Source organism: Pristiophorus japonicus, chromosome 3 (genome assembly GCF_044704955.1).
Source record: "Pristiophorus japonicus isolate sPriJap1 chromosome 3, sPriJap1.hap1, whole genome shotgun sequence".
NCBI classification, from domain to species: domain Eukaryota; kingdom Metazoa; phylum Chordata; class Chondrichthyes; family Pristiophoridae; genus Pristiophorus; species Pristiophorus japonicus.
Genome location: NC_091979.1, coordinates 138,196,408 through 138,220,645, shown reverse-complemented (window position 1 = coordinate 138,220,645; position 24,238 = coordinate 138,196,408).

The window sequence follows — 24,238 nt, the reverse complement described above, 5'->3', positions numbered from 1 at the left end:
GCCTGGACCACTTCGGAGGCGAGCTTCAACACCACTCTGAGTAGGTAGCACCATTTGTGGTGGTGTGCTCCATGCTGCACAACTTGGCTATCAGGAGGGGACAAGAATTGCCTGATGAATCTGACAGTCCACCTCACCAGAGAGAGGAAGAGGAGGATGAGGAGGTGGACGCTAACAATCAGGCTGACGCTAAAGCCATGTCTCCGCCCCCCCCTGAAGACCACATGAAAGGGCCCATGGTGGCATGATAGTTGCAAGAGCCTTACGTCAGGAGCTCATCAATGATCGCTTTGCCTGAAAGAACGTTGGTGTTATTTACAAGGCTGACACACTGCTGGGTGTGCAGGTCATACATCAATGGTGGGCATCACCTTTGTGACAGTTAAAGTTTAAGTTGATTGATGTTAAGTGTCATTATACGCTTTGATGTGAAGGAATCACCAGCGTGTAATGGTGCAGCTCTCTGAACCAATGTGCTACAAGGTTTTGTTAAGTAAAAAACATTTAAACTGAACATTAGTCTGAAATCATCAGTATTTCTGTATAAACCAACCTTTTCCCCCTCCCCCCAGCCCCCTCCCCCCTTGCTTCTCCACCCCAACTCTACCCCTTCCCCTCCTGACTCCAAGCCGCCTGGCCGAGGAGGTCCTCAGGGGTGCTTCATTGCGGGGGGTGGCGGTGGTGACTGCCGAAGCGCTGCTTGGATGGATACAGGAGAGGACGGTCCCGAGGTGGGAAGGTGCTCCGAGAAAGACGCAAAATGTTGCTGCTGGCTCTCATGTGTGGTTGGTAATGGCGGTGCTGCACCTTGGGGTGCAGTGCCACGCTCTAGGACCACTGGGAGCCCTCTGCCACCAGTGTTCCTGGCTACCAGCTCCAGGGCCTCCTCCATCCCTTCCATGTTATATCTTATTTGTTGGACCAAAACTCGGTGGCAACTATGTTCTTGGTGCTTAGTCAGCTTTTTGCGACTGATGAATCTCCATCGTGCCTCCCACAACAGCCAGACAAGCACACACCACAGCCACATATGCTTTCAGTGCCTCTAAGCTCCCTCTCTCTCCGTCTCCACTTCTGTGCATGTCATGATGACCCTTGACCTCCTGAATCACGGGAGCTGAGCGTTGCCATGCCATTGCTAAGGATGGCCACACTTTACGGCAGAAGGTCAAAAAAATTTAACGCTGCCGCCCATTTGATATCGCTCGTGGTAATGCCCATTTTCAAAAATGTAAACTAGGTGTTTTGAGAATGGGCGAGAAGTCGGTGATCTGAAAACCCTTTTTTAATGCCCATGCTGGTAATAACACCCATTTTTGGGTGATAAGCACAAAAGTGGAGGTTGTACCCATGGACTATATACAATAGGCACCTCAAAGCACTGGAAACGTACCACCAATGCTGCCTTCACAAACTCTTGTAAATTCACTGGAAGGATAGGTGCACCTGGGTCAGCGTTCTCTCTCAGGCCAACATCCCCAGCATCGAGGCATTAACCATGCTTGACCCAGCTCCGGTAGGCAGGCCACATTGTCCGCATGCCCGATGCTAGACTATTGAAACAAGCATTCTACTCCGAGCTTCGTCACGGCAGGCGAGAGCCAGAAGGGCAGAGAAAACACTTTAAAGACACCCTTAAAGCCTCCTTGAAAAAATGCAACATCTCCACCGACTCTTGGGATTGCCTGGCTCGAGATCGCTCAAAGTGGAGGAGGAGCATCCAAGAAGGCACCAAACACTTCGAGTCGCTTTGCTTGGAGCAAGTGGAAGCCAAACGCAGCAGCAGAAGGATTGCTCGACAAATCAAGCACCCCATCCACCCATCCCTCCAATCATCACCTGCCCCACCTGTGACAGAGTGCAGTCACCTTCGAACACATTTTAGTGTGGAAGCTAGTCATCCTCGGCTCCGGGTGACTGCCTAAGAAGAAGAAGTTTGAAATTTGGAACTCTCTTCTGGAAATGGCAATTGATGCTCGATCAATTGTTAATTTTAAATCTGAGATTGATAGATTTTTGGTAACCAAAGGTCTGGGGCCAAAGGTGGAATAAAGAGTTAGGTCGCAGGTAGCCATGATTTCATTGAATGGCAGAACAGGCTCAAGGGATTCAATGGCCTACTCTTGATCCTATGTCCCTACAAGGAAAGCATAAGTCTCCCTTGATCTGGACTTGCCCCACTTTCTCAAATGTAAGAGCCCAACAAGATGCCTCTAGAAACTGATCCCGCCACCCATCTTGTGTCAGTGGGTGGCCTCTGAGCCATACAATTTTTCGTTGCTTCCTGCCAATTAGCCAGACCTCATTTTGTCACAGCTGAAAGGGAAATTAACTCACCAGTTTCCAACCAGAAAACCGCTGGTCATTAAATCCAGATGAGCGACTCTTATCTGTTTTAAAGATAAATCAACATAAAAACTGATCTTGGAAGAGAGTGCTCTTATTAGAAATGACCTTATAATGGCTCTGGTTTAATATATTTTCATCAAAACAATTTTGATATCAACTGGTCAGGAAGAAGGGTTTAAGCATTTTTGAAAGGTTTCCTTTCCCATGCAGCTGTTCATTACTGAGTTGTGTAATATTTCTCATATAAATTAAGCTTAACTGTAACACAATGTTTAGGATTTTAATAACATTGTAGAAACAAACTGAAAACATTTCAGATATATTGAAGCTGCTGAAACCGGTTTTATATGTAGCATTTTTAAACATAAATTTAATCTAATTTTAATCAGTCCATAAATTTACAGTGCCTGAGGAAACACATGAGGAAAGCCCAAGATATTTGTGCAACTTTGCTGTGACCAAAATAGTTGTGTTGAAGTTCAACACAATAATTGGCAATTGAAGTTCAACACAGATAATTGTGAGGTAGAGTTGAGGGGCGATGACATCTTACCCTTAAATGAAGTTTCCCGCCTGGCTATACATTCCACCACTTGCCCTGCTCAGACTGCCATGGTGGCGGTGTGGCTCTCATCAACAAAGCACACAGTGATCTGTCCCGCAACTCCTCCAGCACTTTCTCCTTCTTTGAGCATCTCGTCCTGTTCCACACCTCTCACCTCTCAATTAAAATTCGAGTTCTCTATCTCCTACCCAAGTACCATAAAAATATTATTACTGATATTTCTTCACTACTTTCCTCCCTCTGTCTCTGCATCGAACGACTTTTCATCCTCAGTGATTTCAACCTCCATCTCAATTCATCATGCTCTCTTTACTCTGAGTTCACTAGCCTCCTGCACTCCCTTAGTCTTTTCCTCCATGTAAACTCCCCAGCCCATATTCACGGCCACCCCCTCGAGTTTGTCATCTCTTGTGTCCTCACTACTCCCATTGTGTGAATCACAGATAAGGCCATCTCTGACCCCTTCCTCGTATCGTTCTCCACCCACATCCCCCTTCCACCCACCCACCCCCCATCAACCCTAGCTCCTTCTGTGTCCGCCACTGGAAAAAACTCTCTTCTGACTCTCTTACAACTGCACTTATCAAGTCCCAACTCTCTAGGCTTTGGCCCTTCATTCACCATGACATCTCTGCAGCTACCGATCTGCTCAATCATACCCTCACCACCATCTTTGATGCCCTAGTCCCTGTTAAAACAAGTACTCTCTCTCACCCTGGCCATTCTCCCTGGTACAGCCCTCACCTTTGCTCCTTTAAGTCCAAGGGACATTTGAACGGATATGGCAGACAAATGGTTTACCATTCATCTGGTTGGACCACATAAAGCACTATCGGGTCGTGCTCTCATCTGCCAAAATCGCTCACTATTCCAAAATCATTCTGGAATGTAAAGATAAGCCCCGGCTTCTAAACTCCACTGTTAACCATCTTTTTAAACCCCTCTCCCCAGTCTCCATCCTCATCTCCGAGGAGCTCATGGACTTTTTGTCTCTAAGATTGAGACCATCCATTCGGCTGCCTCTGCCTCTTCCCTTCCATCCCCTATCCCACTGGGACAAACCTCCTCTAAGGAAGCTCCCTGCCCTAGCCCTGACCTCACTTCTTTCTCCAGTTCCTCTCCGATCTCCTCTCATGACCTTTCTGAACTCATCCTGTCCATGAAAAAGTAGTAATCTCGGAATTGCTACCAGTGCCACGTGATAGTCAGAGTAGGAATCGCAGGATAGCGCAGATGAATACGTGGCTTGAACAGTGGTGCAGCAGGGAGGGATTCAAATTCCTGGGGCATTGGAACCGGTTCTGGGGGAGGTGGGACCAGTACAAACCGGACGGTCTGCACCTGGGCAGGAACCGAACCAATGTCCTAGGGGGAGTGTTTGCTAGTGCTGTTGGGGAGGATTTAAACTAATATGGCAGGGGGATGGGAACCAATGCAGGGAGACAGAGGGAAACAAAAAGGAGGCAAAAGCAAAATACAGAAAGGAGATGAGGAAATGTGGAGGGCAGAGAAACCCAAGGCAAAGAACAAAAAGGGCCATTGTACAGCAAAATTCTAAAAGGACAAAGGATGTTAAAAAAACAAGCCTGAAGGCTTTGTGTCTTAATGCAAGGAGTATCCGCAATAAGGTGGATGAATTAACTGTGCAAATAGATGTAAACAAATATGATGTGATTGGGATTACGGAGTCGTGGCTCCAGGATGACCAGGGCTGGAAACTCAACATCCAGGGGTATTCAACATTCAGGAAAGATAGAATAAAAGGAAAAGGAGGTGGGGTAGCATTGCTGGTTAAGGAGGAAATTAAGGCAATATTTCGGAAGGACATTAGCTTGGATGATGTGGAATCTATATGGGTAGAACTTCAGAATACCAAAGGGCAAAAAACGTTAGTGGGAGTTGTGTACAGACCTCCAAACAGTAGTAGTGATGTTGGGGAGGGCATCAAACATGAAATTAGGGTTGCGTGCAATAAAGGTGCAGCAGTTATAATGGGTGACTTTAATATGCACATAGATTGGGTTAACCAAACTGGAAGCAATACGGTGGAGGAGGATTTCCTGGAGTGCATAAGGGATAGTTTTTTGGACCAATGTGTCGAGGAACCAACTAGGGGGGAGGCCATCTTAGACTGGGTGTTGTGTAATGAGAGAGGATTAATTAGCAATCTCGTTGTGCGAGGCCCCTTGGGGAAGAGTGACCATAATATGGTGGAATTCTGCATTAGGATGGAGAATGAAACAGTTAATTCAGAGACCATGGTCCAGAACTTAAAGAAGGGTAACTTTGAAGGTATGAGGCGTGAATTGGCTAGGATAGATTGGCGAATGATACTGAAGGGGTTGACTGTGGATGGGCAATGGCAGACATTTAGAGACCGCATGGAGGAACTACAACAATTGTACATTCCTGTCTGGCGTAAAAATAAAAAAGGGAAGGTGGCTCAACCGTGGCTATCAAGGGAAATCAGGGATAGTATTAAAGCCAAGGAAGTGGCATACAAATTGGCCAGAAATAGCAGCGAACCAGGGGACTGGGAGAAATTTAGAACTCAGCAGAGGAGGACAAAGGGTTTGATTAGGGCAGGGAAAATGGAGTACGAGAAGAAGCTTGCAGGGAACATTAAGACGGATTGCAAAAGTTTCTATAGATATGTAAAGAGAAAAAGGTTAGTAAAGACAAACGTAGGTCCCCTGCAGTCAGAATCAGGGGAAGTCATAACGGGGAACAAAGAAATGGCGGACTAATTGAACAAGTACTTTGGTTCGGTATTCACTGAGGAGGACACAAACAACCTTCCGGATATAAAAGGGGTCGGAGGGTTTAGTAAGGAGGAGGAACTGAGGGAAATCCTTATTAGTCGGGAAATTGTGTTGGGGAAATTGATGGGATTGAAGGCCGATAAATCCCCAGGGCCTGATGGACTGCATCCCAGAGTACTTAAGGAGGTGGCCTTGGAAATAGTGGATGCATTGACAGTCATTTTCCAACATTCCATTGACTCTGGATCAGTTCCTATGGAGTGGAGGGTAGCCAATGTAACCCCACTTTTTAAAAAAGGAGGGAGAGAGATAACAGGGAATTATAGACCGGTCAACCTGACATCGGTAGTGGGTAAAATGATGGAATCAATTATTAAGGATGTCATAGCAACGCATTTGGAAAGAGGTGATATGATAGGTCCAAGTCAGCATGGATTTGTGCAAGGGAAATCATGCTTGACAAATCTTCTGGAATTTTTTGAGGATGTTTCCAGTAGAGTGGACAAGGGAGAACCAGTTGATGTGGTATATTTGGACTTTCAGAAGGCTTTCGACAAGGTCCCACACAAGAGATTAATGTGCAAAGTTAAAGCACATGGGATTGGGGGTAGTGTGCTGACATGGATTGAGAACTGGTTGTCAGACAGGAAGCAAAGAGTAGGAGTAAATGGGTACTTTTCAGAATGGCAGGCAGTGACTAGTGGGGTACCGCAAGGTTCTGTGCTGGGGCCCCAGCTGTTTACACTGTACATTAATGATTTAGATGAGGGGATTAAATGTAGTATCTCCAAATTTGCGGATGACACTAAGTTGGGTGGCAGTGTGAGCTGCGAGGAGGATGCTACGAGGCTGCAGAGCGACTTGGATAGGTTAGGTGAGTGGGCAAATGCATGGCAGATGAAGTATAATGTGGATAAATGTGAGGTTATCCGCTTTGGTGGTAAAAACAGAGAGACAGACTATTATATGAATGGTGACAGATTAGGAAAAGGGGAGGTGCAAAGAGACCTGGGTGTCATGGTACATCAGTCATTGAAGGTTGGCATGCAGGTACAGCAGGCGGTTAAGAAAGCAAATGGCATGTCGGCCTTCATAGCGAGGGGATTTGAGTACAGGGGCAGGAAGGTGTTGCTACAGTTGTGCAGGGCTTTGGTGAGGCCACACCTGGAGTATTGTGTACAGTTTTGGTCTCCTAACCTGAGGAAGGACATTCTTGCTATTGAGGGAGTGCAGCGAATGTTCACCAGACTGATTCCCGGGATGGCGGGACTGACCTATCAAGAAAGACTGGATCAACTGGGCTTGTATTCATTGGAGTTCAGAAGAATGAGAGGGGACCTCATAGAAACGTTTAAAACTCTGACGGGGTTAGACAGGTTAGATGCAGGAAGAATGTTCCCAATGTTGGGGAAGTCCAGAACCAGGGGACACAGTCTAAGGATAAGGGGTAAGCCATTTAGGACCGAGATGAGGAGGAATTTCTTCACCCAGAGAGTGGTGAACCTGTGGAATTCTCTACCACAGAAAGTTGTTGAGGCCAATTCACTAAATATATTCAAAAAGGAGTTAGATGAAGTCCTTACTACTAGGGAGATCAAGGGGTATGGTGAGAAAGCAGGAATGGGGTACTGAAGTTGCATGTTCAGCCATGAACTCATTGAATGGCGGTGTAGGCTAGAAGGGCTGAATGGCCTACTCCTGCACCTATTTTCTATGTTTCTATGTTTCTCTGAAACCCACTTCCTGCTCCCTTGACTGTATTCCTACCAAACTGCTGACCACCCAACTTCCTTTTCTGGCTCCCTTGTTAGCTGACATTGTTAACGATTCTCTCTCCTCAGGTACTGTCCCCCTCTCCCTTAAATCTGCCGTCATCACCCCTCTCCTCAAAAAACCAACCCTCCATCCCTCCGTCCTTGCAAACTATGGGCCCAATTCCGAACTCCCATTCATCTCCAAAGTCCTTGAATGTGTTGTCGCCTCCCAAATCCATGCCCATCTTTCCCACAATTCCATGTTTGACTCCCTCCAAGCCGGTTTCCATGCCTGCCACAGTACCAAAACGGCTCTCATCAAAGTCACAAATGACATCCTTTGTGACTGTGAAAAAGGCATTTTATCCCTCCTCTTCCTTCTTGACTTGTCTGCAGCCTTTGACATGGTTGACCAGTCTTTCCTTCTCCAAAGCCTCTCCACCGTTGTCCAGCTGGGTGTGAAGGCACTCACCTGGTTCCATTCTTATCTATCTAATTGTAGCCAGAGAATCACCTGCAACAGCTTCTCTTCCACCCCCACATCATTACCTCTGGTGTCCCCCAAGTATCTATCCTTGGCCCCCTCATATTTCTCATCTATATATTGCCCCATGGCGACATCATCCGGAAGCACAGCGTCAGTTTCCACATGTACATCGATGAGGCCCAGCTCTATCTCACTACCACTTCTCTCAACCCCTCCACACTCTCTAAATTGTCAAACTGTTTGTCTGACAACCAATTTTGGATAAGAAGAAATTTTCTCCAATTGAATATTGGCAATACTGAAGCCATTGTTTTTGGTCCCCGCCATAAACTCCCTTCCCTAGCCACTGACTCCATCCCTCTCCCCAATTTCTGTCTGAGGCTGAACCACAGTGTTCGTAACCTTATGATGCTGATTTCAGTCCTAAAACCATTGCTCATTGGCTTACCGCTCAACAGGTGGGCCAGTATGGAGTCCAGTCTAATTCTCAGTCATGTGTGGCACAGCCTTTATTCACCACTTAAAGGGAAGGTGCATTGATGCTACAGCACCTCATTGTCAATCCATGTCGAACTCCAGCTGGAAGCAGACGGTACTGGAAATAGATGGTTGAGCCTTAGCAGGGGGGGTATAGCGGGTGGTGGGTCTGTCAGCTTGCCTTCCTGACCAGAGTGGTTGCGAGTCGCTCCCATTCCTTGGTTCTCGAGTTTGGATTTATTAATCAGGGTGTGATAAAGTGCAGCAGACAATTGTTTTGTACAAAGAAGGTATGGGTTTTATTCAAGAAAGCAAATAACACAAATACACTCCAATAAAACTGTAAAATCTTACAAAAAGGCTCTAAACAATGGGGAACACTTTATTACAGGTAATAAATGCAACAGAAATACCTCCCACCTCCCACTTACTCTATAACTAGGCCAAACTCTTGGGCTCCAGGGATTCATGCTCACCAAATCCTTCCTTTGACAGCTAGAGCTGTTTCGCGGTTTCGAGGTTCCTTGGTTATTGCCGGTTTGCCTTGCCGTACCCCGGACGTGCTGGACGACCTCTGCTGCGTATTTCCTTTGTTAGCAACAGGGTTTTAAGTTCTTTAGGTAATTTTTACCCGCTGGATAGTCTAGGCTTACCAAGTCAGTTGGTATTATGTTCCACTTATTGGTTTTCGACGTTCTTTTCTCCGATGTCGCGATGTTTCTTCCTGTGGTTTCTCGCCGTGTGCTCTCGATCTTGTTGTTCCGAAGTGCTTGGTCAGAAACATTTCCCTGTGATGGTCAGAACAGTTCTCCCTGTGATGGTCAGAATAGAGTAGTTCTCTTGGTACGATAGGCCCTCAATTATACTCTGAGAGGCTGCTTAATTTTCGCGCCAAACCTAACGTTTCTTTGTTTAAGTTTTGCTGCCCAGCTAACTGAAACTTGATTAAGTGTTTTAATCTGGTGTTGATAGACTTTTCTGAGTTGATGAGCTCCCAGCTATTGTTAAAGTTATACTCTGGTTGCGAGTTGCCTGTCTGGGTCCGAGATTTCTATGCAGGTTGGAAAGGTGATTAGAATTATGCATGTGTTGAATGGGTCCTGTGATCAGGGTGGGGACTGCTCTTCCGTGTGTCGATTGTTGGAAATGTTAATGTCTTCTAGGGGGCTGACTGAGGTTAAACAGTTCCTCCAGACAGTTTGATTAGCTCCAATATCCCCAGACAGTTTGATTAGCTCCAATATCCAAACTGGTCTTACAGAGGTTGATCCCACCCCTGGTCTTGCAGCCTTTTTCCTCACAGACCCAACATGCCTTTTAAAATCCAAAACTTGGTTAAAACTCGTAGATTTCTTCCATATGCATTTTAGGATCCCAAACTTTCTGTTTACTAGTTCCAAATCGAATTTCCTTTTCAGTGAGTCGAAACACTGGGGGGTTTCCACGAATTTTGGAATCTTACAGGGGAGAGCCCGAGGACTCTCAGATGCGGGTCGGGAGGCACTGATGGTGTCCGTGGAGAGGAGGCACTCTCTCCTCTGCCCACAGACTGGCAGGAAGAACCGCCTCATACGTCTAGAAGGCTGTGGTGGGAGATAGCCGATTATGTGATGGCCAACAAGGTGGTCCCAGGTCGGCCATCCAGTGCCTCAAGAAGTTTAATGACCTCACACAACTAGTCAAGGTGAGTGAAGATGTCAGCAAATGCTATATCCCACCATCTACACCACAAGCCTCACACACTACTCAATTTATCACACCTCCATCACTCACCTACCAACAATCTCTACCTACCACACCTCACACCTCACAATCAGAGCTTCACGTCACCCTGACAACCTTACCACTGCTGCAACACTTACACGCACATCTCATTTAAATCTGAGATGAGGAGGAATTTCTTCTTTCAGAGAGTTGTAAATCTATGGAATTCTCTGCCCCAGAGAGCTGTGGAGGCTGGGTCATTGAATAGATTTAAGGTGGAGACAGACAGATTTACATAAGAACGTAAGAACATAAGAACTAGGAACAGGAGTAGACCATACAGCCCCTCGAGCCTGCTCCACCATTTAATACGATCATGGCTGATCCGATCGTGGACTCGGGTCCACTTCCCTGCCTGCTCTCCATAACCCCTTATTCCCATATCGTTTAAGAAACTGTCTATTTCTGTCTTAAATTTATTCAATGTCCCAGCTTCCACAGCTCTCTGAGGCAGAAAATTCCACAGTTTTACAACCCTCTGAGAGAAGAAATTCCTCCTCATCTCAGTTTTAAATGGGCGGCCCCTTATTCTAAGATTATGCCCCCTAGTTCTAGTCTCCCCCATCAGTGGAAACATCCTCTCTGCATCCACCTTGTCAAGCCCCCTCATAATATTATACGTTTTGATAAGATCACCTCTCATTCTTCTGAATTCCAATGAGTAGAGGCCCAACCTACTCAACCTTTTCTCACAAGTCAACCCCCTCATCTCTGGAATCAACCTTGTGAACCTTCTCTGCACTGTCTCCAAAGCAAGTATATCCTTTCGTAAATATGGAAAGCAAAATTGCCCGCAGTATTCCAAGTGTGACCTCACCAATACCCTGTATAACTAAAGCAAGACTTCCCTGCTTTTATACTCCATCCCCTTTGCAATAAAGGCCAAGATTCCATTGGCCTTCCTGATCACTTGCTGTACCTGCATACTAATCTTTTGTGTTTCATGCACAAGTACCCCCAGGTCCCACTGTACTGCAGCACTTTGCAATTTTTCTCGATTTAAATAATAACTTGCTCTTCGATTTTTTTTCTGCCAAAGTGCATAACCTCACACTTTCCAACATTATACTCCATCTGTCACATTTTTCCCCACTCACTTAGCCTGTCTATGTCCTTTGGCAGGTTTTTTGTGTACTCCTCCCACATTGCTTTTCCTCCCATCTTTGTATCAATAAGAGAATAAAGAGTTATGGGGAGCGGGTCCACGATCAGATCAGCCATGATCTTATTAAATGGCGCAGCAGGCTCGAGGGGCCAGGTGGTCTACTCCTGCTCCTACATCTTATGTTCTTATGTTCTTATATCTTGCACACACTAACAGCAATTCAACTGTGGCAGGCAAATCACCTAAACACATTGCACCACACTCACTCACACACTTCCCTTTCTCTTGCAAGGTGACATATAATCGCGGGAGGAGCAGCAGATAGGCAGGGGGCAAGCTGCCAGGCCAACATCTTACTGCGCAGCCAGCGCTCATGCTGTCTCAGCTTGCTGCCACCAAAGCTCAGACTGCTCTCATGCAACCTCAGACAGCTGCCATCGTGGCTGGTTTTGCCAGTTTTGACCTGGGCTTGCAGGGTGTCACAGCTGCCCAGCAAATTGTGCTCCATCTTTAAAACAGGTTGTCTTATCTCTGAGCCGAGTCAAAACAAGTTTAACTTGTGAGGCCTTCATCTCTAGACGGAGCTGATTCACAGCAGCTGCTTAACTGAGAATGGAATCAGTTCATAGAGGCTCTCAATGCCCAGAGCTAGCAGTTAGCATTTCTTTCTTTCTTTCTTTAGAATTGTACCCTTTAGTTTATATTGCTTCCCCTCATTCTTCTTACTAAAATGTATCACTTTGCACTTTTCTGCATTAAAAGTCAAGAAAGCGGCAGCGGCTGCTCAACCAGCAGCTGGTGGTATGTCCTGCGGTGTCCTCCATTTTGGAAATCTGGCGGTACTGCCATTCTTAAGCAGTTCAGTGCTGGGCTCGAAGCACGCCAGGTAAACCTAGCATGCAAGCACACAGACAGTGGCGCTGTCAGCACCTCTTAAAGGGACACACACATATTTCAGGTAAGTTTGCATTAAACTTTTGGACTAGGTTTTTTTTTTATGTTGCAATAAAAGTTAAAAGTGTTTTAAGTGTGTAGGTAGTGCTGTTAAATGCTTGAAAGGTCTCGGATGGTAAAGGAAGGCCTCTGAGGAGATAGAAAATGCTGCAAATACTCAACAGGTCAGGTAACATCCATGGATAGAGAAACTGAGTTGATGGCTGTAATTTTCTGCAGGTTATTTTCAGTGGCCGTAAACCCCAGACCACGGTGACTTCAGCAGTTTTCTGTTGATGTCCAATTTTCCCCCCAATGTATTGTAATAGCCTTCTCCCTCAAAGACCCACTGAAAGATATCACTTGTCAATTTCAAGTTTATTTCATACAATAAAAAAACATTGTGCTTGAATAATTTAAAAGAAAGATCTCCAACAAATATATTATCATATTATAGCTGCAAAAATCAGAAAGTGTAGTTAAGTTTTGAAATTAAATGAGACACTCAATTTTATTGGCTTAGGGATTTTAGTATACATTAATACTATGCACTAGTGTAGGTGGTTTGCCTTGGTGGTTTCAAATCACCCCAGCCTATGGTTCTAGACACGGGACTTATTTGGGGAAACAGAAAACTGAATCAGAGACAGGTCTTTCGGCCTCAACCGTACAATACTTTATTTGGTTCCACACACATGCACACCAGTAAAAGTAATACCTGGTGGCGTAAACGAAACACTACAACAGTACAAAAACTGGCCCGTCCTAACAGGCCCTTGTCGAAAATTAAGACGACTAAGAAAACAACACACTACGGTAATATACAGGGTATAACTGGATTCATCCAACAAACCCCACCTTACACACAATATAATCACACGAAGCACCTCCCCACTAAACCCTAAGGCTTGGTTTGGGACACATGACACACCCTCACACTTGATTCGGTGATCTTAACGGTGCCTGGGCTTGGATAATACTCACCCAGATTATCCAATGGTTTACTCGCCGCTCCTTCCTTGGGGAAGGCTTTCTTTTCCGATTCCGTGCCACCGTTGCAGCATTCAGGTCCTGGTCTCGAGGGTCCTTCTGAAGGTAGAGTAACGAGGCTCTTGGTCCCTCGTTGGTGGGTTTCCTCTCTGTCCTGGACAGAGTGCACAGTTCTTGAAGTGAAGAGAGAAGAGAGAGAAATGGCAGCAAACTGCCTTCTCTTATACATTACAGTCCATGCTTCTTCCTGCTAAAAAAGAGTATTTCCTTTGTTTGGGGTGATTGTCTGATTGGCCCATCATCCCAGATCTTACGTTCGTGTGTTCTGTTGATGGCTCCTGATGGCTCCTGCTTCCACTGGGTCTGGGAATTAATGGCAGTTCTTTGTTCAGTTTCCCGCTTTTTGGGGCTATCTCATCCAGGTAATGGCATAAATGGCCGTTGATGGGTTTCTGCTTCGCACCCGATCTTGGGCTAAGTGGTTTCCCATTACTGAACAATCCTGTCATCACCTGGGATGAGTTTTCTCTCCTGGTCATTGTTGCCCAGAGACCTTGGTCTGCTCCAGACATTTCCAGCAAACAATGAAACACAATATGTCCAAAACTCCCAATCTTTGGGAAACATTATAGTGTCCACCATGTTCTTTAATAAAAACCTTCTGGCGTAAGCACTTTGTCCAATATCCTTTAATATCTTCCTGGGGCCTGTGCTGATGCTTACACTAGACTGCAGGTTTAAATACCTTAGGGAAAATGTTACATTTTAATTTATGTCATTTGACCAAACTATCCACATTGTCAGATGCATCAGTAACCCACATTGTATTAACTATATACAGTAGCTGCCTTGCAATGAGACAATGCTGGGTATTTCCAACTAAACAACTGTCTGGTACTGTAAAGTCATAAGTACCACAGATCTTTTTAAAGTTAGGGCAAGAATGATTTGTGCCATCTTTTAAATATGCTGTCCACTGTCTTAATGAACAGTAACCTCAGAATGTGCAGTATATCAACACTCAAAGCATTCCCAATAAACAGTTAGATTATTCAATCGTAAAATTCTGCAAGGCAGGTTTCAAATCTGTACTATCAGGATTTTTAAGAGTTCAGGGCCTAGAAATTGGAGAGCGGTAGAAACCTATCGGTGGGACCGCAGACCGGAGTTAACAGCCACCGAAATTGATGGCGCTGGCAGGACCGGTAAATTGGTGCTAATTGCTAATTAACATTAGCCCAGCACTAAATTACCAGGCAAGGCTGTTTTTGTGGCATTAGTTCTGGCAGGAGGCCCAATGTAGCATGGCCGTAGCATCACTGCAACAAGTACAGCCTTCTCTTAAAGCAAGGCTGTTATTTCAGAAAGCAGTGTCCTTCTAAAATGAAAAAAAACATTGAAAAATAGGCAGTCTTTAGCCCTTATAGCTCAACTGCTTTCTGAAAAAAAATTAACATTAAAAAGAATTCCCAAATGAGATCCTTCAGCTCTTAAAGCTGAATTGACATCCACACCTAAAATAATGGGAAAACTGCTTCAGCCCTCTACCCACAGGGGCCAGGAGGCACACCAGAAAGAACGATGTGGGACCAAATCACCAAGGCTGTCACGGCCAGCAGTATCGCCGCCACCACCTGGCTCCAGTGCCCAAAGAAGCTTCATGGCCTTAGTCCAGTGGTCAAAGTCAGTGAATGCATCTTCAAAAGCCGTCCCCTACCAACTGCACCACTAACCTTATGCACTTCTCAATGAACCCCCACCCACCCGCCGACCAATCACTCACCTACCGACAATCTGGATCAATCACGAGGCACACCTCCCATTCCAAGCTTCACCTCGCTGCCTTGGACAAGACAGTGCAGCCATTCTTGGCAGGGACATGGCTGAGCTCTTGGCCAGTGGCAGGGCTGAAAGGATACACAATGCTGGTATCCTTATACATAATCCTCCTTCTCGTATGCACCTCTTGCTTTCATACCCTCCCTTCACCACAACTCATTTCACACACCCAAGAAATAGAAGAACAAGAACAAGAAGAAAAAGAAACACCATCACTTGATTTGACACTCTTTGCCACCAGCTCCTCAAGGTTGACCAGCAAGGCCATTTGCAGTGTCCCCCACTTAAAACCAGCAACCTTCCACCAGCCATGCACACACAAGACAATCATAAAGAGAATGCATAAGGGTGATTAGTTGATTTCTTGATGTCATATTGGATGGATAGATGTATAAATTGGATTGGAACGTTTGCTTTGTGGTGGATTTTAATTCATTATTGTGGCCAAGAGGATGCTGTGCTGTTCAATAACAGGGGTAATTGGAATTGAAAGGGGAATTGAGGTTGCAGTCACTGGGACCGCAAGTGGATGATTCCATTCTGGATACCCAGGCCAGAAAGGGGCTGGCTGAGTTGCATCCTTCCTTCCGCTTCCTCCTGTTCTGCTTCCTCCTGTTCTGCTTCCTCTTCTTCTGCTTCTTCCTCTTCTTCATCTTCCTTTTCTACATCTTCCTCTTCTGAGTCTTTCTCTTCCCTCTATGTGCAGATGCTGTAAATCTGAAATAAAACTTAAAATTCTGGAAATACTCAGCAGGTCAGGCAGCATCTCAACCTGAGACGTGAACTCTGTTTCTCTCTCCATGGATGCCGCTTGACCTGCTAAGTATTTGCAGCATTTTATGTCTTCTCAGAGGACTTGCTTTACCATCCGAGGCCTTGTAAGCATCCAGCAGCACTCACTACACACTTAAAAGACTTTTAACATGTATTGCACCAAACTACTACTTCAATAAAATGTAAAATATCCAGTCCAAAAGCTTAAATGCAAACTTACCCGAAAGATGTGTGTGTCCATTTAAGAAGAGCTGACAGCATCTCTGTCAATCTGCTGTACGCTTGCTTTTCAGGCCGAGCTTAGAACCCAGCTCTAAACTTAGCGCTAGGGTCCATGTTCACAGAGTGTGACGTTAAGTCGGCATTGCACATTGACTGACATCATGCTTTCCATATCTGCATCTTCAAGGCCAGCGCTGCTATTGGCAGTGCTAAAGCCCTCACCAAAATGTTGCTGGTCGAGTCCCACGCCAGAGAATGGCAATAGAATGGCGGCCACTAATTTTTGCCAGGATTCGCGGCGGTAACTCGTGGCGGTAAGGTAGGGAATTTCAGGGCCTAGACATTTTTAACTGTGGATGCCAAGGTTTCTGTGTGAAAATTAGTTTCCTATTTCACAGTGATATCATCCTTTTTGCAAATTGCATTGGACATAGTTCAATTGATCTTGTTAAGTTCTGCTCGTGAACTTATTTACAATTATAATCACCAGCCAGAGAAGATATTGGCAATTGGCTATACAGCTTCTGATTTGCCACTATGATCACCATAGCATATTCTAGTTAGAAAACCTGGACATTTTGAGTGTTAGCAATGGCAGGAATGGGGCACAAAAGAGAGAAATTTATGGCATATATCGTTGATCTCGCTGTTCCAGGAAACTCTGGGCTATCAGGCTTTTGGGAGAGGCAGGGTACTTCAAGTACAGACTTTATGATGGTATTAAAAGACAAATCAGTGGATAACCTTCAATATGTCCCTGTGAAATGTAATTTAATAAAAATGTGTTTAATCCCTTATACAGTTGTACCTCCCTTATCCAGAGCTCCCTTGTACATATATATTTTCCAACATTCCATAGACTCTGGATCAGTTCCTATGGAGTGGAGATTAGCCAATGTAACTCCACTTTTTAAAAAAGGATGGAGAAAGAAAACATATAGATCGGTCAGCCTGACATCGATAGTGGGTAAAATGATGGAATCAATTATTAAGGATGTCATAGCAACACATTTGGAAAGAGGTGACATGATAGGTCCAAGTCAGCATGGATTTGTGAAAGGGAAATCATGCTTGACAAATCTTCTGGAAATTTTTGAGGATGTTTCCAGTAGAGTGGACAAGGGAGAACCAGTTGATGTGGTGTATTCGGACTTTCAGAAAGCTTTCGACAAGGTCCCACATAAGAGATTAATGTGCAAAGTTTAAGCACATGGGATTGGGGGTTGTGTACTGACGTGGATTGAGAACTGGTTGTCAGACAGGAAGCAAAGAGAAGGAGTAAATGGGTACTTTTCAGAATGGCAGGCAGTGACTAGTAGGGTACCGCAAGGTTCTGTGCTGGGGCCCCAGCTGTTTACATTGTACATTAATGATTTAGACGAGGGGATTAAATGTACTATCTCCAAATTTGCGGATGACACTAAGTTGGGTGGCAGTGTGAGCTGCGAGGAGGATGCTATGAGGCTGCAGAGTGACTTGGATAGGTTAAGTGAGTGGGCAAATACATGGCAGATGAAGTATAATGTGGATAAATGTGAGGTTATCCACTTTGGTGGTAAAAACAGAGAGACAGACTATTATCTGAATGGTGACAGATTAGGAAAAGGGGAGGTGCAACGAGACCTGGGTATCTGGTACATCAGTCATTGAAGGTTGGCATGTAGGTACAGCAGGCGGTTAAGAAGGCAAATGGCATGTTGGCCTTCATAGCGAGGGGATTTGAGTACAGGGGCAGGGAGTTGTTACTGCAGTTGTATAGGGACTTGGTGAGGCCACACCTGGAGTATTGTGTACAGTTTTGGTCTCCTAACTTGAGGAAGGACAATCTTGCTATTGAGGGAGTGCAGCGAAGGTTCATCAGACTGATTCCTGGGATGGCGGGACTGACATATCAAGAAAGACTGGATCAACTGGGCTTGTATTCACTGGAGTTCAGAAGAATGAGAGGGGATCTCATAGAAACGTTTAAAATTCTGATGGGTTTAGACAGGTTAGGTGCAGGAAGAATGTTCCCAATGTCGGGGAAGTCCAGAACCAGGGGGTCACAGTCTAAGGATAAGGGGTAAGCCATTTAGGACCGAGATGAGGAGAAACTTCTTCACCCAGAGAGTGGTGAACTTGTGGAATTCTCTACCACAGAAAGTTGTTGAGGCCAATTCACTAAATATATTCAAAAAGGAGTTAGATATAGTCCTTACTACTAGGGGGATCAAAGGTATGGCGAGAAAGCAGGAATGGGGTACTGAAGTTGCATGTTCAGCCATGAACTCATTGAATAGCGGTGCAAGCTCGAAGGGCCGAATGGCCTACTCCTGCACCTATTTTCTATGTTTCTATGTTTCAATGTAGAACCACCCCTCGTCCAGAACCATTCCCAGAGACCGGGTTTTGCATGCGCAGAACTCCGACATGAACAAATTGAACAAATTGAAGTCCTTCCTCGCTGCCGACTCCCGTAGTCGCTGGTATGACCCCGCGATCCACCGCACCACCCCCCCCCCTCCAAGATCTCTCTGCTGCACTCCCAGCCCCAAGCCAGCCAGCCTCGATATCCCCTTGCTCAGTACCTGTATCATCCAATTTAATGTGACCAGCCCTCATCCAGAAAAATCCCTTATCCAGAACAGGCCAGGTCCTGATGGTTCCGGATAAGGAAGGTTCAACCTGTAGTACACAAAAGAAGGTGGACTAGATAACTAAGAGACAACTTGAATTAACATCATTATACTGACCAGCTCATTCTTCTCCGAACCCCTCAGATGTAATTCTTTGGAACACTGCTGTTTACTTGGCAAAAGTAATAACACTGAAGTCTGTGTTGGATTCATCAAACATTTGGCAGTACAACAATGTCTCCCACTCTAATGCTGACCATTGTTCCTTTTATGGCTAATGATATGCAAGTTACATATTGCAGTACTGTAACTTGCTTATCTCATGCTTACTTGTATTTGCCAATGTAATGTTTTGAAGCGGATTAAAGAGTTCTCTTCCAAAATTGCAATCATTAATTTATATAGCACAAGAAGTCTGAGAACTATGGACATTACCCTTATATTTCTATATATATGTAGGAAAATCAAACCTTAGATTTGAAAAAAAGATCTCGACCCCGAAATTCCAGGTGGTGGGGAGGGTGGTTTCAAAGTGCCGTATCTTAAAGGGGAGGTCAGATGACTCTGTGCAGGCGCAGTTTCACCATCGCAGCCTAGTTAGAGCGGCAACATGGCTGAGGTTGTAGCTCACCAACGTGCCCACCACTTTTACAATGCAGCCCTGGAGGCTTTGATGGAGGCTTTTGAAAGGTGAATGGATGTCTCGCAGCCTGAGAGTGGCAGGAGGCCACTGCCTAGAGTTTTCAAACGTTTATGGAGGGAGGTGACACACCACATGTCTGCAAGAAGCACGGTGCCCAGAACTATGACATAATGTCGCAACCATTCACCTTTCAAAAGCCTCCATCAAAGCCTCCAGAGCTGCATTGTAAAAGCGGTGGGCACGTTGGTGAGCTCCAGCCTCAGCCATGCTGCCGCTCTGACTAGACTGCGATGGTGAAACTGCGCCCGCGCAGAGTCATCTGACCTTCCCTTTAAGATAAGGCACTTGAATGACCTCACTCAGGTCGTCAGGGTGAGCAGCCTTTCTATTAACCTTACAATGCCATAAAGTGAACCTCACTGCCTCACACAATGTACAGTCTGTGCAATGTACAGTCTGCTCCTTCACTATATGTACCAGCCCATGCTCTTCGATGCTGAAGAGAGCTCCAAAGTTCGACCTCAGTTGAGCAGCCATACCCTGGGCCTCCACGTGTAGCTCTCCTTCTTGGTCCATACTCAGCCCCATCCCTCCTCTTACTACATTTTATATGCATTTGCAAAGCTTTAGCCACACCCTTAATCTTAGCTGGTAGCCACCAAATTCCACCATTCACGCAGCAACTCTGCGCAGCTACTGAGAGTCAAATGGACATCTGCTATTTCCATACAGTAGCAGCTATTGAACTCTGCAAGGCACATGGCAGACAATACATCATCATCATCATCATAGGCAGTCTCTCGGAGTCGAGGATGACTTGCTTCCACTCTAAAAGTAAGTTCTCAGGTGACTGGAGAGTCCAATGCGAGAACTACAGACTCCATCACAGGTGGGGCAGACAATGGTTGAAGGAAAGGATGAGTGGGGAGCCTGGGTTGATGCACGCTCCTTCCGCTGTCCACGCTTGGTTTCTGCTTGTTCTCGGTGATGGAACTCGAGCTGCTCAGCGCCCTCCCGGATGCTCTTCCTCCACTTTGGGTGGTCGTGGGCCGGGGATTCCCAGGAGTCGGTGGGGATGTTGCACTTTAAGAGGCCTTCAAGAGGATGTCCTTCAAGAGTTTCCTCCACCCACCCAGGGCTCACTTGCCATGACAAAGCTCCACGTAGAGCGCTTGCTTTGGGACTCTTGTGTCAGGCATGCAGACGATGTGGCCTTCCAACGGAGCTGATCGAGCGTGGTCAATGCTTCGATGCTGGGGGTTGGCCTGAGTGAGAACACTGACATTGGTGCATCTATCCTGCCAATGAATTTGCAGGGTCTTGCGGAGGCAGCATTGGTGGTACTTCTCCAGTGCCGTATATAGTGCACGTCTCTGAGCCATATAAGAGGGCGGGTAACACTACTGCCCTGTAGACCATAAGCTTGGTGCAGGATTTGAGGTCCTGGTCTTCAAACACTCTCTTTTTCAGGTGACCGAAGACAGTGACCGAGCGTCTCTTCCCAGTTGCTGATTATGGAGGCCTTAAGGGCAGACCAGGCGCTGTGGATGCTCTGCATCTCTGGGTCATTGTGTGTTGCCAGATTGACAGTGAGGCGTTGGCTGAATAGGGCTTTCTTATCAGGGACTTTGAGTTCCTCTGCGTTGATTTTTCTGCAGCATTGTTTCTGTTGCTGTCACAGTTTTGGGACTATATTGATATTAATGACGGAGCGGATTAGGCGGTGGTTCATCCAGCAGTCGTCGGCTCCTGTCATGGCACGGGTGATGCGTATGTCCTTGTGGTCACTCACAGACATTAGCTGCACACTTACACCTTCTTCTGTTCGTTATTGCAGATGAAGCTTGCTCACAACAGACACCAACAAATGCAGAACGGAGTAGGGGAGCCAGACCTCCACGTCCTAATGGAGGTGGCAGAGCGAGTGGCCGCCCTCATGGGCGGACAAGTGGGTGCGTTAGCAGTCGGGAAAGACAAGTTCCCTGGGGACAGTGACAATATGTTCATCTCTTTTCCCTTCAATATGAGACCACTTACCCCTGAAACCACATGCCTTTCCCACTTGACATATAAATGTCCGATGTCACCTCCTTCTTCCCTTTCTGCCCCCTCCCTTGCTGCTAACCTGTCGCTATGTGCTTACAGATAATGAGAAAGAAGTGGAACAACCTGTCCATGAGGCATCCACCTCCAATGACAGGTGAGACAAGGAGGAAGGGGAGGACAGTTCTGCGCCAGTCTGGCAGGATCCATCTACTGCAGTGATGACATCACCTCGGTGGACGAGCTGATCTGCCTGGGGTTTGATGAGCCTGAGGTTCCTGGACCCAGTGATCTGCAGCAATGCCCAGCACGAAGTGAAGCTTGGGGGCCAGCTTCCCGGAGGGTGAGTCGGCGCCTGACTCCTGCTGAGCGTGACCCAGATGTGGATTTGGATTTGTAGTGTATGGCGACAGAGTCTCAGGGGGTGCATTGCGAGCTTAAAGGTGTATTGGCAAGGGCCCCGCAGAGCATGGATGTACTTGCTGTGAAGTTGTGGGAGGCCACCTCAAGCATTGCCCATACGTCTGAGCATTCCATGAGTCCTTCCTTGGCAAGTACTAAAGGATGTTGGAGCAACCGTGGGGACCCAAAGTTGATGGCACGTGTCATGGCTGATGTGACAGCAGCTACCATAGCACAGGCTCAAGCTACCCATGGCCTTCGTGATGTGACGCAGTCATTGGTTGGTGGCATCAATTCTCAGTCTGCTGCATTGCCGAATTAGTCTGCTCTCATGCAGACTCATACTGGTGCCACGAAAGCACTGACTGCTGCCATCCTCTCTGGATTCCCCACAGTCCAACGGGGAACTCACAGTGACGAAGCCGGCCAGCAATCTGTGCTCCAGTTGATTGCTCCAGATGCTGAGGCTCTGCCCCGGGGGAGTGGCAGTGGGTCAATGGAAATGGAAGGTGCTGTCCTCTCTCACGATGACAGCATTCCGGCTCCCACCACTGCCACTCCACCTGTGCACCTGCACTCCATCCATCCAGACTGCTGTCGCCCATGCTGAGGTGGTGCAGTCCACAGCCAGATATAGAGTTGGGCCATGGTGTCCTGCTAGGCCATCTATAGTCTCTGCCTCACAGACAGAGCAGCCTTCAAGCAGTGTTGCACAGGCACTGCTGCAACATTAAGGAGTAGCACTAGGCATGGGAGGGAGGAAAAGGGAAGTGGTGGGAAATATGCGAGTAAGTCCCAATAAGGACTTTTCCCACCATGGCCATATGTCCACACCTTGTAAATATAATTGTACATATTTTGTTGCTGATGTTTGATGCCTGTTATTTGTGGAAGGGTCTTGGCATAAGGTTAATGGGAGCTGGTCTTGCACTTCAGATGGGAGGGACGTTTATATATGTCCATTATTAAGGAAGCAGTAGCAGGCAATTTGGAAAAGCATAATTCAGTGAAGCAGAGTCAGCATGGTTTTATGAAAGGGAAATCATGTTTGACAAATTTTCTAGTTCTTTGAGGATGTAACGAGCAGGGTAGATAAGGGGGAACCAGTGGATGTGGTGTATTTGGATTTTCAGAAGGCACTCGATAAGGTGCCACATAAAAGGTTACTACTGCACAAGATAAATGTTCACGGGGCTGGGGGTAATATATCAGCATGGAGAGAGGATTGGCTAACTAACAGAAAACAGAGAGTCGGGATAAATGGGTAATTTTCTGGTTGGCAAACAGTGACTAGTGGGGTGCCGCAGGGATCGGTGCTGGGGCCTCAACTATTTACAACCTATATTAATGACTTGGATGAAGGGACCGAGTGTAATGTAGCCAAGTTTGCTGATGATACAAAGATGGGTGGGAAAGCAAATTGTGAGCAGGACACAAAAAATCTGCAAAGGGATATAGGCAAGTTGAGTGAGTGGGCAAAAATTTGACAGATGGAGTATAATGTGGGAAAATGTGAGGTTCTCCCCTTTAGCGGAAAAATAGAAAAGCAAATTATAATTTAAATGGAGAAGAAATGCAAAGTGCTGCATTACAGAGGGACCTGAGAGTCCTTGTGCATGAAGCACAAAAAGTTAGTAGACAGGTACAGGAAGTAATCAGGAAGGCAAATGGAATATTGGCCTTTATTGCAAGGGGGATGGAGTATAAAAGGTGAGAAGTCCTGCTACAGCTTAATAGGGTATTGGTGAGGCCACACCTAGAGTACTGCATGCAGTTTTGGTCTCCATATTTAAGGAAGGATATACTTGTATTGGAGGCTGTACAGAGAAGGTTCACTAGGTTGATTCTGGAGCTGAGGGGGTTGACTTATGAGGAAAGGTTGAGTAGGTTGGGCCTATACACATTGGAGTTCAGAAGAATGAGAGGTGATCTTATCAAAACATATAAGATTATGAAGGGGCTCAACAAGCTGGATGCAGAGAGGATATTTCCACTCATAGGGGAAACTAGAACTAGGGGGCATAGTCTTGGAATAAAGGGCCGCCCATTTAAAACTGAGATGAGGAATTTCTTCTCTCAGAGGGTTTTCAATCTGTGGCATTCTCTTCCCCAGAGAGCTGTGGAGGCTGGGTCACTGAATATATTTAAGGTGGAGATTTTTGTGTGATAGGGGAATAAAGGGTTATGGGCGCGCACAGGGATGTGGAGCTGAGTCCATGATCCGATCAGCCATGATCTTATTAAATGGCGGAGCAGGCTTGAGGGACCAAATGGCCTACTTCTGCTTCTATTTCTTATGCTCTTATGTTCCTATAATCATGAAGTTGCTTGTGTGTTATGCTGTTTCAAGGGACATTTTATTACATCCTTTATTAGTTGCTGGTGAAGGATTATTGGTGGGCTGCTTGAGGGCACACTCTTGATAGAGATAATAAAATGTTGATTTGGCCATTTGCATTGCATGCTGTATATTAATGATGAATTTCATGGAGCTGCGCCATGAGCCTAACACAT